This window comes from Anomalospiza imberbis, chromosome 11, assembly GCF_031753505.1.
Source record: "Anomalospiza imberbis isolate Cuckoo-Finch-1a 21T00152 chromosome 11, ASM3175350v1, whole genome shotgun sequence".
NCBI classification, from domain to species: Eukaryota; Metazoa; Chordata; class Aves; order Passeriformes; family Viduidae; genus Anomalospiza; species Anomalospiza imberbis.
In genome coordinates, this window is record NC_089691.1 from 12,704,272 (window position 1) to 12,715,738 (window position 11,467).

At 42.9% G+C, this 11,467-nt stretch overlaps 1 long non-coding RNA gene across 1 annotated transcript; it reads left to right on the plus strand.

The window, feature by feature from the left end:
• Positions 1 to 2,387, plus strand: LOC137480720 (uncharacterized). The gene is made up of 4 exons (XR_011003056.1): positions 1 to 129; positions 557 to 708; positions 1,307 to 1,405; positions 2,257 to 2,387. It is a non-coding gene; the product is annotated as an uncharacterized lncRNA (long non-coding RNA).
• The last annotated feature ends 9,080 nt before the right edge of the window (positions 2,388 to 11,467 follow it).

Genomic DNA, 11,467 nt, shown 5'->3' on the forward strand with positions numbered 1-11,467 from the left:
CAGATTTAGTACTTTGGGGTACTGTTACTGGGGTTAGACTGTGCCATGCAGATGCCAGTTTGTCCTCTGGTCTTCAAGCCTCTTGCTTCATGACCTCACCAGAAGGTGTTCAGCCCGTGCAAATGGCAAGTGATTTTGGACTTATCACATTTTTTTGTCCCTAATCAGCAAGCACAGTTCTAAAAATGTCTGTCAGGAGGCTGGGAGTAAGGCTCCACATCAGCTGGATTCTGTCAGCTCTGCCAGGCAGTCAAAGCAGTGAGATCTGTGAATGTGCTGGTTAAATTTATGTGGAGTGCATTCTTTCTTCCTGCCCCTTGGTCACATGTTTGGGACTGTGCTGCAGCTGGAGATACATCACTGGCACCAGGGAACACTCTGTGCCTCTGGCAGGTGCTCCAGGCACTTTGTGGAGGGCAGCCTCCCAGTTTCCCTGGTCACAGCTCAGCAGATTAGCCTGCCCATGGTGCTGAAATGAACCACAGACTGCCAGTCCTCACAGGCTGTGCTCATCCACACAGAGAAGCCTCAAAGTGATTAATTTCTGCATTTGCAGCTCTGGGCTTTGAACATAGAGATGAAGAGAAAATACTTGGCAATAGAAACCCAGAGAGGGGCAGATCAAAAGGAACAGAAGAATTCAGAAATATCTGCAGTAGTAAATGGGGAGAGTGGAGCCTTTCTGGGACAAGGCCATTGGGTAAGGAGGTAAAAAGTCCATTTGTACACTTCTGGCTTTGGACCAGAAAGGGGAGGTATTGTGTCTGGGAGGTGTTGATACACAGAACTCTAAGTGTTAAAATAGACACACCTTCTGCTGGAAATGGTAATAGATCAGCTCAAGTTTAGCATTTCCAGAGAGTCAGAGCCCAGCCTGTGATGTTTTAGACAGGCTTGTGCTGGCTCAGGATGCCCCACACTGGTGTTTGTCAGTAGGCTCAGCTGGCTGTGCATGTGTTTAAGCCCCCATGGTAAAATGCTGCCTCATCTCAACTGAGATGGGCTTTGCTTTTCTAAGGTTAATTTGGTTTTTGCCTGCTGAAGTCACTCAGTGCCTCACAAATGGAACAAAATTACCAGGTGATGGATTCTTCCTGTGGCAACGTGGCAAAAAATTATTCCCCAGAGAGGAATCCACACACAGGGCCTGCATCACTTAGAGCTCTGTTCATGACCTGTTTTGGGGAGCTGATGGGTCTCAGGTCTCCTGAGCCTCATCTAGCCTGGGCTGAGTTGTATTCACAGGCAATTACTAAATCAGCTTTAAGGTTGTTCCATAGATGGTCTTGATTCCTTTATCTTCCAGTACAAGCTGTTCAATAAAGCTCGAGGATATTTAGCAGAATTTGCTGTCTGAGAGCCTTCTTGATAGCACTCCAGTGTTGTTTCCTCACTGCTTTTGAAAGTATCTTAGAAGCTTTTAAAAATGATCTTTATATCTTGCTGTGCAGTTAATGCTCTAAATTTCTCACTGGTATGTACAGATGTTTCGTGGGTATTGGTAACTGCTGGAAAGTGGGAATGTGTAAAAAAATCTCATGGATCTTCCCTTTTCTTCTGCAATTTTTTTTGTCTGTTTCCATCACCTGCAAAATAAGCTGCACTGTTCAATCACAAAGCAGATCTGGAACAAAATGTATTGCTTAAAGGAAATTTAGATAACCTGAATTTCAATAAGATCCAAGCCTGGATTTTTGAATCCCTTAATTTTGGCTGTTTCACAGTATCCTGTGAATTGGAATAAGTGCTAAAAATACAAAACAAAACAAAACAAAACAAAAATCAAGGTCAATTCTGTGTAAAAGGCAAAAAAGCAGGGCTTATAATTTAGATCCAAACCTAAGATGGAAAAAAAACCCCTCTAATTCTTATATGTATTTAAATGTTTTATTGGGTTACTTCTATTTAGAAAAAAAATTGTTTTTACTTCTCTGAAGTGCTTGCTGTCCATACACAATAGCACTGGGCTATTTAGTGTGGAGAACCCAGAATAAATCACACTCTGGCTTCTGCATTGACTGAGTTGCTGAAAAAAGAAAATAACAACATCATTTGGGGGAAAAATTAAGCAGGAATGGGATAGGGTTCCTAGTGGGGAACCTTGATTTGGAACTCTGCAAGCATATTCATATCTAGATAAATTAGGTTTTAAACTTAATGATGTCCAGCTTTATTATGTTCATAAAATATTGTTCTTTTTATATTCTTACCACATTCATCCATCTTTGAAAATCCATCTTTAAACACCTTTAAAAGGGAGAAAAAGCTGCTGGTCCTGGGGTCACTGCCATCGATTCCCAGCTGGAAGGCTTCTTGATGAGAATGTAATGTATGAGCAGCCATAATGAGCCAGACCAGAGGTCTACAGAGCCCAGTATAAAGGAAATATCCAGTATAAAGGAAATGAAAAGAACAGGAAAACATCCCATGACAGCCCTCCAGTGCATCTTCACAGCTTCCAGTGCACTGTAGTATTGCTGCTACTTGAGCTTTAACTGGGACATCTCATGGATTTTTCTGTCTTGGGTTTGCCTGATTGATTTTTGAACCTGTAAAAAATTTAGTTGAACTTGCTCTGCTGTGAAAAACGAGGAATTGAATTCTGAATGAGCTGCTGCATTCAGAAACGTAAGAATCCGTTCACAGTGAAGAAGAACTGATCCCAGCAGCTAAGCCTGCCACCATGTGCTAAATATACTTCAGAACAATCCTTTGTGGCAGATCTCTGGAGGTGCATTGTTGGGAGTGAAAGGAAGGAAGAAAGGAACCTTTTGTGAAATCCAGAGCCAGGACACGAGTCCTGTAAGAACTGCTATTTTTCTAGCCAAAACCTGGAAGATTTCCCATCCAGCTTTAGTCAAGAGTTGCTTCCAAAGCAGAGATTGCTGCCCATTGAAAAAAAACAAACCTTTCATAATAAAAATGCACACAAAATGCTTCCATCAAATTAGGCTGTGCAGACAAACTGGCTTTTGAATAGGGGGTTTCTTTATGTGATGCAGACTGGGTTTCTGAAAAGAATTTTGTTACAAAGACTAGACTCTGTAGCACTTGCCTATTTCTCTCCCATTCTCCTTCCAGCTATTTCCCTGGTACTCTGCTCCTTCTACATTCCACTAAACACACAAAAATAAATTTCTTGGTGTTTTTGTGAAAGTTTGCTGCTTGTTTCTGTATTTGTCATAGGTCTTCCATTTTTAAAAAGGAATCCATATTTGAAGTTGTTCAAGCTTAAATTCAGTTGTTGAAGCTTAAATTTTGATGAAGATATTAGAGACATTTTTGTGGAAGCAAATATATTTTGATCAATTATATCTTTGAGGTTGTCATGGCCTCTGTTTTGGTTTTGTTTTTTTTTTTCCCAAGAATTACAGGAGGAAAACCTTACATAGTACCAGATACAAATAACCAAGATCTACCAAAATAAAATATTTAGAATACTTTTTCAGAAGGTTGCTTTGGGTGAAAGCCGTACTCAAGATGATTTATGCATCTCTCCTTGCATGTAGGGAGCTTGAAAGCCTGGAGATTTACCTTTGCATTTTTAATTTGAATTTCTTTTTCTTGTTCTCATGTAAAGAAGCGTAACACAACATATTCATTAGACTGTTTGGTACAGCTGATGGTCTTTCTTGTGTAGCATTTATGTCTCACCCAAACTTCATATTTGAATTTTACTCACTGGTGGAGAAAATATTTTTTCCAGTGAGATTTCTGCTGCCATGAACTGGTTTTTGGTACATGCACCATAGAGGTGAAGGTGTGTGAGCTGGATTCTCATGTTTCTGGGTGCAGGTGGAGGTGGGTTTCAGAGGCATTTAGAGTTGTTTTATAGCCACCATTCTTGTAGGAATGTTGATTTTTAATCATCCTGAAATTCCATATTGCCACTGCACAGCGTGATCAGTGCCTTGTCGGAAACCACCACCACGGTGATCCTGGGCTCAGCTCACAGCAGCAAAGAGTAAAATCAGCTCGGGGATTGCCTTTCCTTATCCAAAGGAGTGACTGGGACAGACAATTTGAATAATCACCGGGGCCGAGGACTGCAGGTGCCAGGCATCTGGGAAGTCCTACGTTTGGAATCTCCCTGTTTGGAGCCGCACCCGAGGAACAGGTTTGCATGAAACCGCCGTGAAGGCTGTACAGAGTGCACTGCCTGTCACTGCGTGTCACTGCGTGTCACTGTGTGTCACCGTGTATCACCGCGTGTCACCGTGTGTCACCGCGTGTCACTGTGTGTCACTGCGTGTCACTGCGTGTCACTGTGTGTCACCATGTATCACCGCGTGTCACCGTGTGTCTCCGCATGTCACTGCATGCCACCGCATGTCACTGTGTGTCACTGTGTGTCACCGCATGTCACTGCGTGTCACCGTGTATCACCGCGTGTCACCGTGTGTCACTGCGTGTCACTGCGTGTCACTGCGTGCCACTGCGTGTCACTGTGTGTCACTGTGTGTCACTGCATGTCACCGCATGTCACTGTGTGTCAATGGGTGTCACCGCATGTCACTGTGTGTCACTGTGTGTCACCGTGTATCACCGCGTGTCACCGTGTGTCACCGCATGTCACTGCGTGTCACCATGTGTCACCGCGTGTCACTGCGTGTCACCGCGTGTCACTGTGTGTCACTGCGTGTCACTGTATGTCACTGTGTGTCACTGCGTGTCACTGCTTGTCACTGTGTGTTGCTGTGTGCCGCTGCATGTCACCGCATGTCACTGTGTGTCACTGCGTGTCACTGTGTCACCGTGTGTCACTGTGTGTCACTGCATGTCACTTCATGTCACCGTGTGCCACTGCATGTCACCATGTGTCACTGCATGTCACTGCATGTCACCACGTGCCACTGCATGTCACCGTGTGACACCCTGTATCACCCTGTATCACCCTGTGTCACTGCATGTCACTGCATGCCACCATGTGTCACCACACATGACTGTGTCACTGTGTGTCACTGCGTGTCACTGCGTTTCACCGCATGTCACCGCATGTCACCACGTGTCACCTTGTGTCACTGCGTGTCACCGTGTGTCACCGTGTGTCACCACGTGTCACCGTGTGTCACTGAGTGTCACTGCATGTCACTGTATGTCACTGCGTGTCACCGTGTGTCACCGTGTGTCACTGTGTGTCACCGCGTGTCACCGTGTGTCACTGTGTGTCACTGTGTGTCACCGCGTGTCACTGTGTGTCACCTCGTGTCACTGTGTGTCACCGTGTGTCCCCACGTGTCACAGTGTCCCCAGCCCTGCACCCACTGGAGCAGAAGGCAGAAATGCTGGCGAACCGTGGGTGCTTTGGCCACCACCTCCTCGGGTTCCTCCCCAAACCCCAGGTGGGAGCCGGGTGCCTTCTGACACACAGGTGGGAATAGCCGGGATTATTCCCAGAGACATTTCCCTGCTCGGGGTGACATCTACTGGCAGAACGACCTCCGTGTTTGCAGGAGGGAGCTTGGAAATTATCGCCAAGTTGAACACAGGCACCTAAATCCAACGCAGAATTTATTGGCGTAAACGTTTCTGTATTTGTTTGGGTTATTCTGTGGGCAAAGGGAGGCAGATTTGTGGCAGGAAGGCAGGGTTCTTGGCAATATTGAAATGAGAGCAAAATAAATCACTGCAGAGGGTTTTATAGGCAGCACTTCAGCTGAGCTATGAATAAGTGGGATTATGCTGTCGCTGCCTCCAAGGCTTTTCTGTGGTTTTGTTTAGTTTGCTTGTTCTGCTCTCCTGTACAAAGGAGCTGTTGGTAGGAAGTGTCACACTGTCAGAGGATTCCGAAAGCCAGGTTCACTATGGGAATCTGAGATGGCACCTTTTTGTTTATAATCAATGCTTTCTGGCCCTGGCACATCACAGGCTGTTGGTTTAGGAAACAAGTGTAAAGCGGACTTTTCTTTCTGCTACTGGCTTGTCTTACATGCTTTTTTTTTAGGTTACTGACACTGAAAATTAATCCCCTGTTAGAGACACCTTCAGACTACATCAAGCAAAGAACAAGAAATTAGAAGTGAAGAAAGAGCCAAACCAGATTTTTTTTTTTTTTTTTTTTTTTTTTGGCAGACAGAAGATTCTGTTTGGAAAAAGCACAGAGTTCATGAAAAATCGAAATTGTGATTTTAAATGATATCCCTGTCCACATTTATTAGTGTAAATATGTTTACTTTGGCCTATGAATTCAGAAGCAAAATGAACTGTGACTGCAATGGTTTCTCTTTGGGGGCTTGAATTCCCTTCATTTTTCTGCAACTGATTTGGCTGTACCAGGGTTAAGTGCTCTGTTTGTCCATTTCTCATCTTTCCCATGTAACAGCAAGTTACTGTATGGCTCAGTCAGTGGTTTAGAGATCCTTGAGGAAGGGAATGCATTTTACTGCTGACATCAAAGTACTTGATTGAAGACTTTGCAAAGAGCAGACATAAAAATCAGCACAGATTTGGATTTTTGAGACCCCCACAGGATGTAAAGACCTCTTAGATTCTGCTTGGCCTCTTTTATAACAGCGAGTAAGTTAGATATGATTCTATAAATGTGTACTCTAGAGGTGTATTCCTGGCTGTTAAGCTGGATGTTGCTGTGCTCACAATGTCACTTCATTATACAATAAATGCTTAAACTTGTCTTTTAATTATGGCCTAGAAGATTACTCCAGGGAAGTTTACTAAACCAGGTCCCAGAAAGACACAAATGCCAAAACAAGTGGGAGTTTTCCCGGTGAGGCAGACACCAGGCACTCACTGACGGTGTTTTCCACAGCAGTGCTCTCTGTCTGCTCTGGTGTAGGATGTGAAAAACCCCTGATGCCCTCAGACCAGAGCTGGACAATGAAAGAATGTTATTGCTGAAGAAAACTCCTGAATGATGATGAGACAGAGAAACTCACCTTAAGCTGCTCCTTTCCTAGGATGTGTCTCTTGGAGTGAAGTCACACTGGAAAGGACTTTGAGAGCTTTGATTTTATAGCTCTTGAAAACAAAAGTGTTTGTGTATGTTTTGGGGTTTTTTTTGTGTGTTGTAGGTTTAGTATTTTAATGTTTAAAAGCAAGTCTTACAGATTACCTGAAATTGTCCATACTGAGAGATTACAGAAAATAGGAAACTCCTGAGAAATGCTTGTGATAAGAAGAAAGTTCCTGTGATCCACATGGACTATTCTATCCTAGAATAGGTGCTTTCCACAATCGTTACTCACTCAGTATAACTTACAAGGAATGGCACATTAGTCACTGTGCTGGGACTCTAATGACCCATAGCAGGATATATAATGCTGTGTGCTCACACAATTGTTTCCTTGAAATATGTTTATTTTTCTGTGAGTACAGGCTGGGATCACAGGATGGTTAGAGGCACCAAGACTGTCTTGTGAGCACATTTAGCTATTCCTGCAGGCAAGGTCAGCTGTCTTTATCAAATTTACATACAAATTAGTAGATTTAAGAATTCATTTTCTCATTGCAATTTGTGAGAAAATTAATGAATCATCTCTTGGTAGATGTTTTAAATGTGAACAAGAAAACTTTTGTAATTAACTCACTACGAGCCTGTCTATGCTAAAGATCCTAAAATCTAGGAAAGCTGTAGACCTGGGAAGATGGGCACTGGCTGGTTCTGTGTGATGGGCAAGTCTGAATATTTTCTTGTGTATTACATCACTTGTGTTCCTTGTCCTCTTCCCCTGCCACGAATATTTACCTTTCTCTTCCTTCCTTTCCTTTCCATGGGTAATGCCTTGCCATCTCCTTCCACTGCCAGTTTCTCTACAGAGCTCTTTCCCAACGTCACCTCATGCTGAGAGGAGCAGGTACCCCACATCAGGAGGATTTAAGCTTCCTCTCCACTTGTGACACTTTCTGATGACAGAATGACACTGAGGTACCTTGAAAACCAGCTTATAAATAAAATGAAGAAATAAATAGTGCTGCAGATTTGTTAAATTTTGGAACAAGAAACAATTTCCCGCAATACTGATCTTTGCAGAGGACGCTGCTGTATGTGTGTGTGTGTATATATATATATATATATATATGTATAATTTAATATTTTATATATATTATATGCATATTATTTAATATATATTTGTATGTTAAAAAGTATAAATATATAAATATTTATAGAATATATTTATATTTAGAAAATATTTCATATTTCATATTTATATTTCATATTTATATTTATATAAAATAGAAATAAATATATAATTGTTTCTATTTATATGCATAAATATAAATATATATTTTCTTTAGCCACTTTGTACTTCCCCACGCAAGAAAGGTCAGTATTGTGTAAAGTTAGAGCAGATGAGACTCTGTAGCTGGGGTCCCGATTTTTCCAGGGGTTCTGGCAGCTGGATCCCCGCAGTGCTGTCCAGCAGCCGGGAGGTGGGGCACGGGCTTTGCTGCTTCCTGCTGGTGATGGTGACAGGATCGAGGCTGAACACCAATCTCGAGGCTTTTAAGGTTCAGAAGAGATAAAGTAGCAACAGATTGACGATTAAAAATGCATAAGTGAAAGAGTAGAAAGTGAGAATTTTTAATACCACTGTCAAAACTGAAGTTGGTTGGCCATCAGGTCTCTTGGCACTGCTATAAAGGTTGTCAAATCCAGGTGGCAGAGGCAGGGAACAGGGAAAAATAGGAGAGTAAGGAACTGAACTAAGGGAAATATGATATAGCTCTATTTGCCACTGTTCCTGAAACTCTTTGGGGCAGTAATTAACTAAGAACACTGACTGTACAGATTTCAGCTTAAAATAGATTAATTTTCTATGTTCATAGCAAGGACCTGGCAAAACGCAATATAAAAGTTGGGTTTGAATATAAGGCAAAATTTGTTCATTTACACTGAGGTAAATTTAGAACAAACCTACAGAAGTTCTCTAGCAGGGTTGTTAGGAGTTTATTCTGCTGTAATTGTGACCGGAGACATCTCCAGTGTGAGAAACTCAGCTTGAACTTCATCACATAGAGGAGTCACAGCAGAACTTGGCAGCTTGCAGGAGCCTTTAGTTCTACGTTGATAAGCACATAATTGTGATTCAATTAAACTCAGAACAACACTGCGTTGATACCCACAAAGAGTTTTTTCCTTCCCTAAGCTGCTTCCAGCTTTGGAGCAGTCGGTACACATCCCTGTTTAGGAGCATGTAGTAAAAGGTGCATTCAGATGTTGGAAAATTCCAAAACTGCCCAGAAACAGCTGCTCTGAGACAGCGTTGCTATTAATTTATCAAGCATATTTATCCACTGCCACTGAATGGACTGAAAGTGCTTATCTTGTAGTTTACAGAGTTGCATCCTCTGGATGAACTCCTCAAACCACTCTGCAGGTAAAGTTGTATGTAAATACATGTTGTTAATACCGTGTCCTAAATAACAACAGACTTGGGCTCTTCCCCAGAGGAGGAACTTGACCCTCACCTGGCTGCAACCTCCTCCCAGGGACTTGTAGGAGCCATAACATCCCCTTTGAGCCTCCTTTTCTCCAGACTAAACAACCCCAATTCCCTCAGCTGCTCTCATCACACTTGTGCTCCAGCCCCTTCCCCAGCTCCCTTGCCCTCCTCTGGACACACTCCAGCACCTCAATGTCTTTGTGTAGTGAGGAGCCCAAAACTGACCCAGGATTTGAGCTGTGGCCTCAGCAGTGCCCAGTACAGGGGGACAATCACTGCCCTGCTCCTGCTGGCCACCCTATTGCTGACACAGCCAGGATGCCACTGGCCTACTTGGCCACCTGGGCTCAGCTGGGCTCATGTTCAGCTGCTGTCAACCAGCATTTCCAGGTCCTTTGCCACCAGGCATCTTTCCAGCCACTCTTTCCCAAGCCTGTAGTGCTGCACGGGATTAATATGTAAATATACTGCACAACTCATAACCTGCTGATAATTTACACAACACTTTCGGTTGCCATAATTAGGTCCTATTAAAAATTACTCATGCCCTGGAAAGTGTCACCTTCCTTCACTCCTCCCGTTTTTCTGATGAAGAAGAGAGTGAACATCCCATGTGCAGTTTTCTGTGCCATGGCACTAGTCCTGACTTTGCTGCTATCAAAGCAGGTCAGTCTCCCTCAGCTTTGAGGGCCTAATCTTTGGGAAGACGGAGTAAAAGCACTCCTCTAAGTCAGGTAAGGTTCTTCCTTCTCAGTGCACTGATAATTATAATTGCTACCATCTTCCTTCTTTGTGAGGACTGTGAATCCAGTTGGGGATCTGGAGAGCCATCTCTGACAATATCAGATGTTCTCAGAACTCTTAATCGAAGGCAGCCCATGAAAGCACCCTGGGGAGTGCTTTATTCTCTGTGTTTAAAAGGACATGAAAGTACAACAGTTCTCTTTATATGGGTACAAAGCAGCCAATTGATCTTGTCAGTTTAATAAATAATACAATTGCTTCCATCAGACACTGTTAATAGACTCCTGTCTGGACTAATGTTGTACAGAATTGTACAAGTACAGAAATGTTATCTTCCTCGGTCTGCCTTGGATTAACTATCTCCCCCTTTGTCACCTAGAGGCAAAGCTTCCAGCAGTAGCTCCTGGAGGGCATCAGGTCCCCTGGTCTTCCTCTCTTTCTTCATTTTACTGTGTGTTCTTGAAAGAGATGAGCTAATTTCCTGATGCATCTATTGTCTGACTGGTGCCTAACATTTGTATGGCTTCAAAGAAGCTTGAGAATGTGAAACATGCAGCAGGTTTAGGGGGTTTATTTTTGTTTATTTTTAAACCAGTCACTGTCCATGGGGTCCCAAGATGCAAAATTTGGATCACGCTCTTCAAACACTGCAAAGGTGAGGGGAGCGCGGATGCAGCTTCACACCTGGGGCGTTATGAACAAAAGGACCAGGCATCAGCAGAACTGATTCAAGGCTTTGGTTCAAGAAGCTCACGGCTCAGGGGTTTGGGATGCTTCTTCTTCAGTGTCAGCATAACCAGCTCATGCCCTTCTGTAGATGCCCCACTCAGCATTTTAAGCAGGCTCTGAGTTTTGCATTATCTTCACTGATTTTTAGGTGAGCTTTAGGTGGAATGCACACACCAGTGTTCACCAATAAAGTGCTGGTAGCATTAACAAAGGTAGCTTTGAAACTTCTTATTGTCTTTGACTTTAAATTTTTCACTGACTTATTTTATTTTCTCTGCCATTCTGGGTTTTGCAGCTCAGGGATGTGCTAAACAGGGGAAAAAGAGAAAGTACTTGTCAGAGAGAATAGGTTTTCAGGCATTTCAGGATGTTTTGCTTTGAAGATAGTTAATTTCACAGCAGTTACGGACGTTACATTTTTACATCTTTCTGCCAATTACATACCTAAATATATGTTTATATATGCATAGAAGGTTTGTAAATATAAAACTATAAAACTATAGGTATGGTTTATATAAATATGTACATGTGCATATGTATGAATCTAGTGTTTGCCTGTCAGAGCCCCACAGGTGTTTTCCCCAGATGATGAC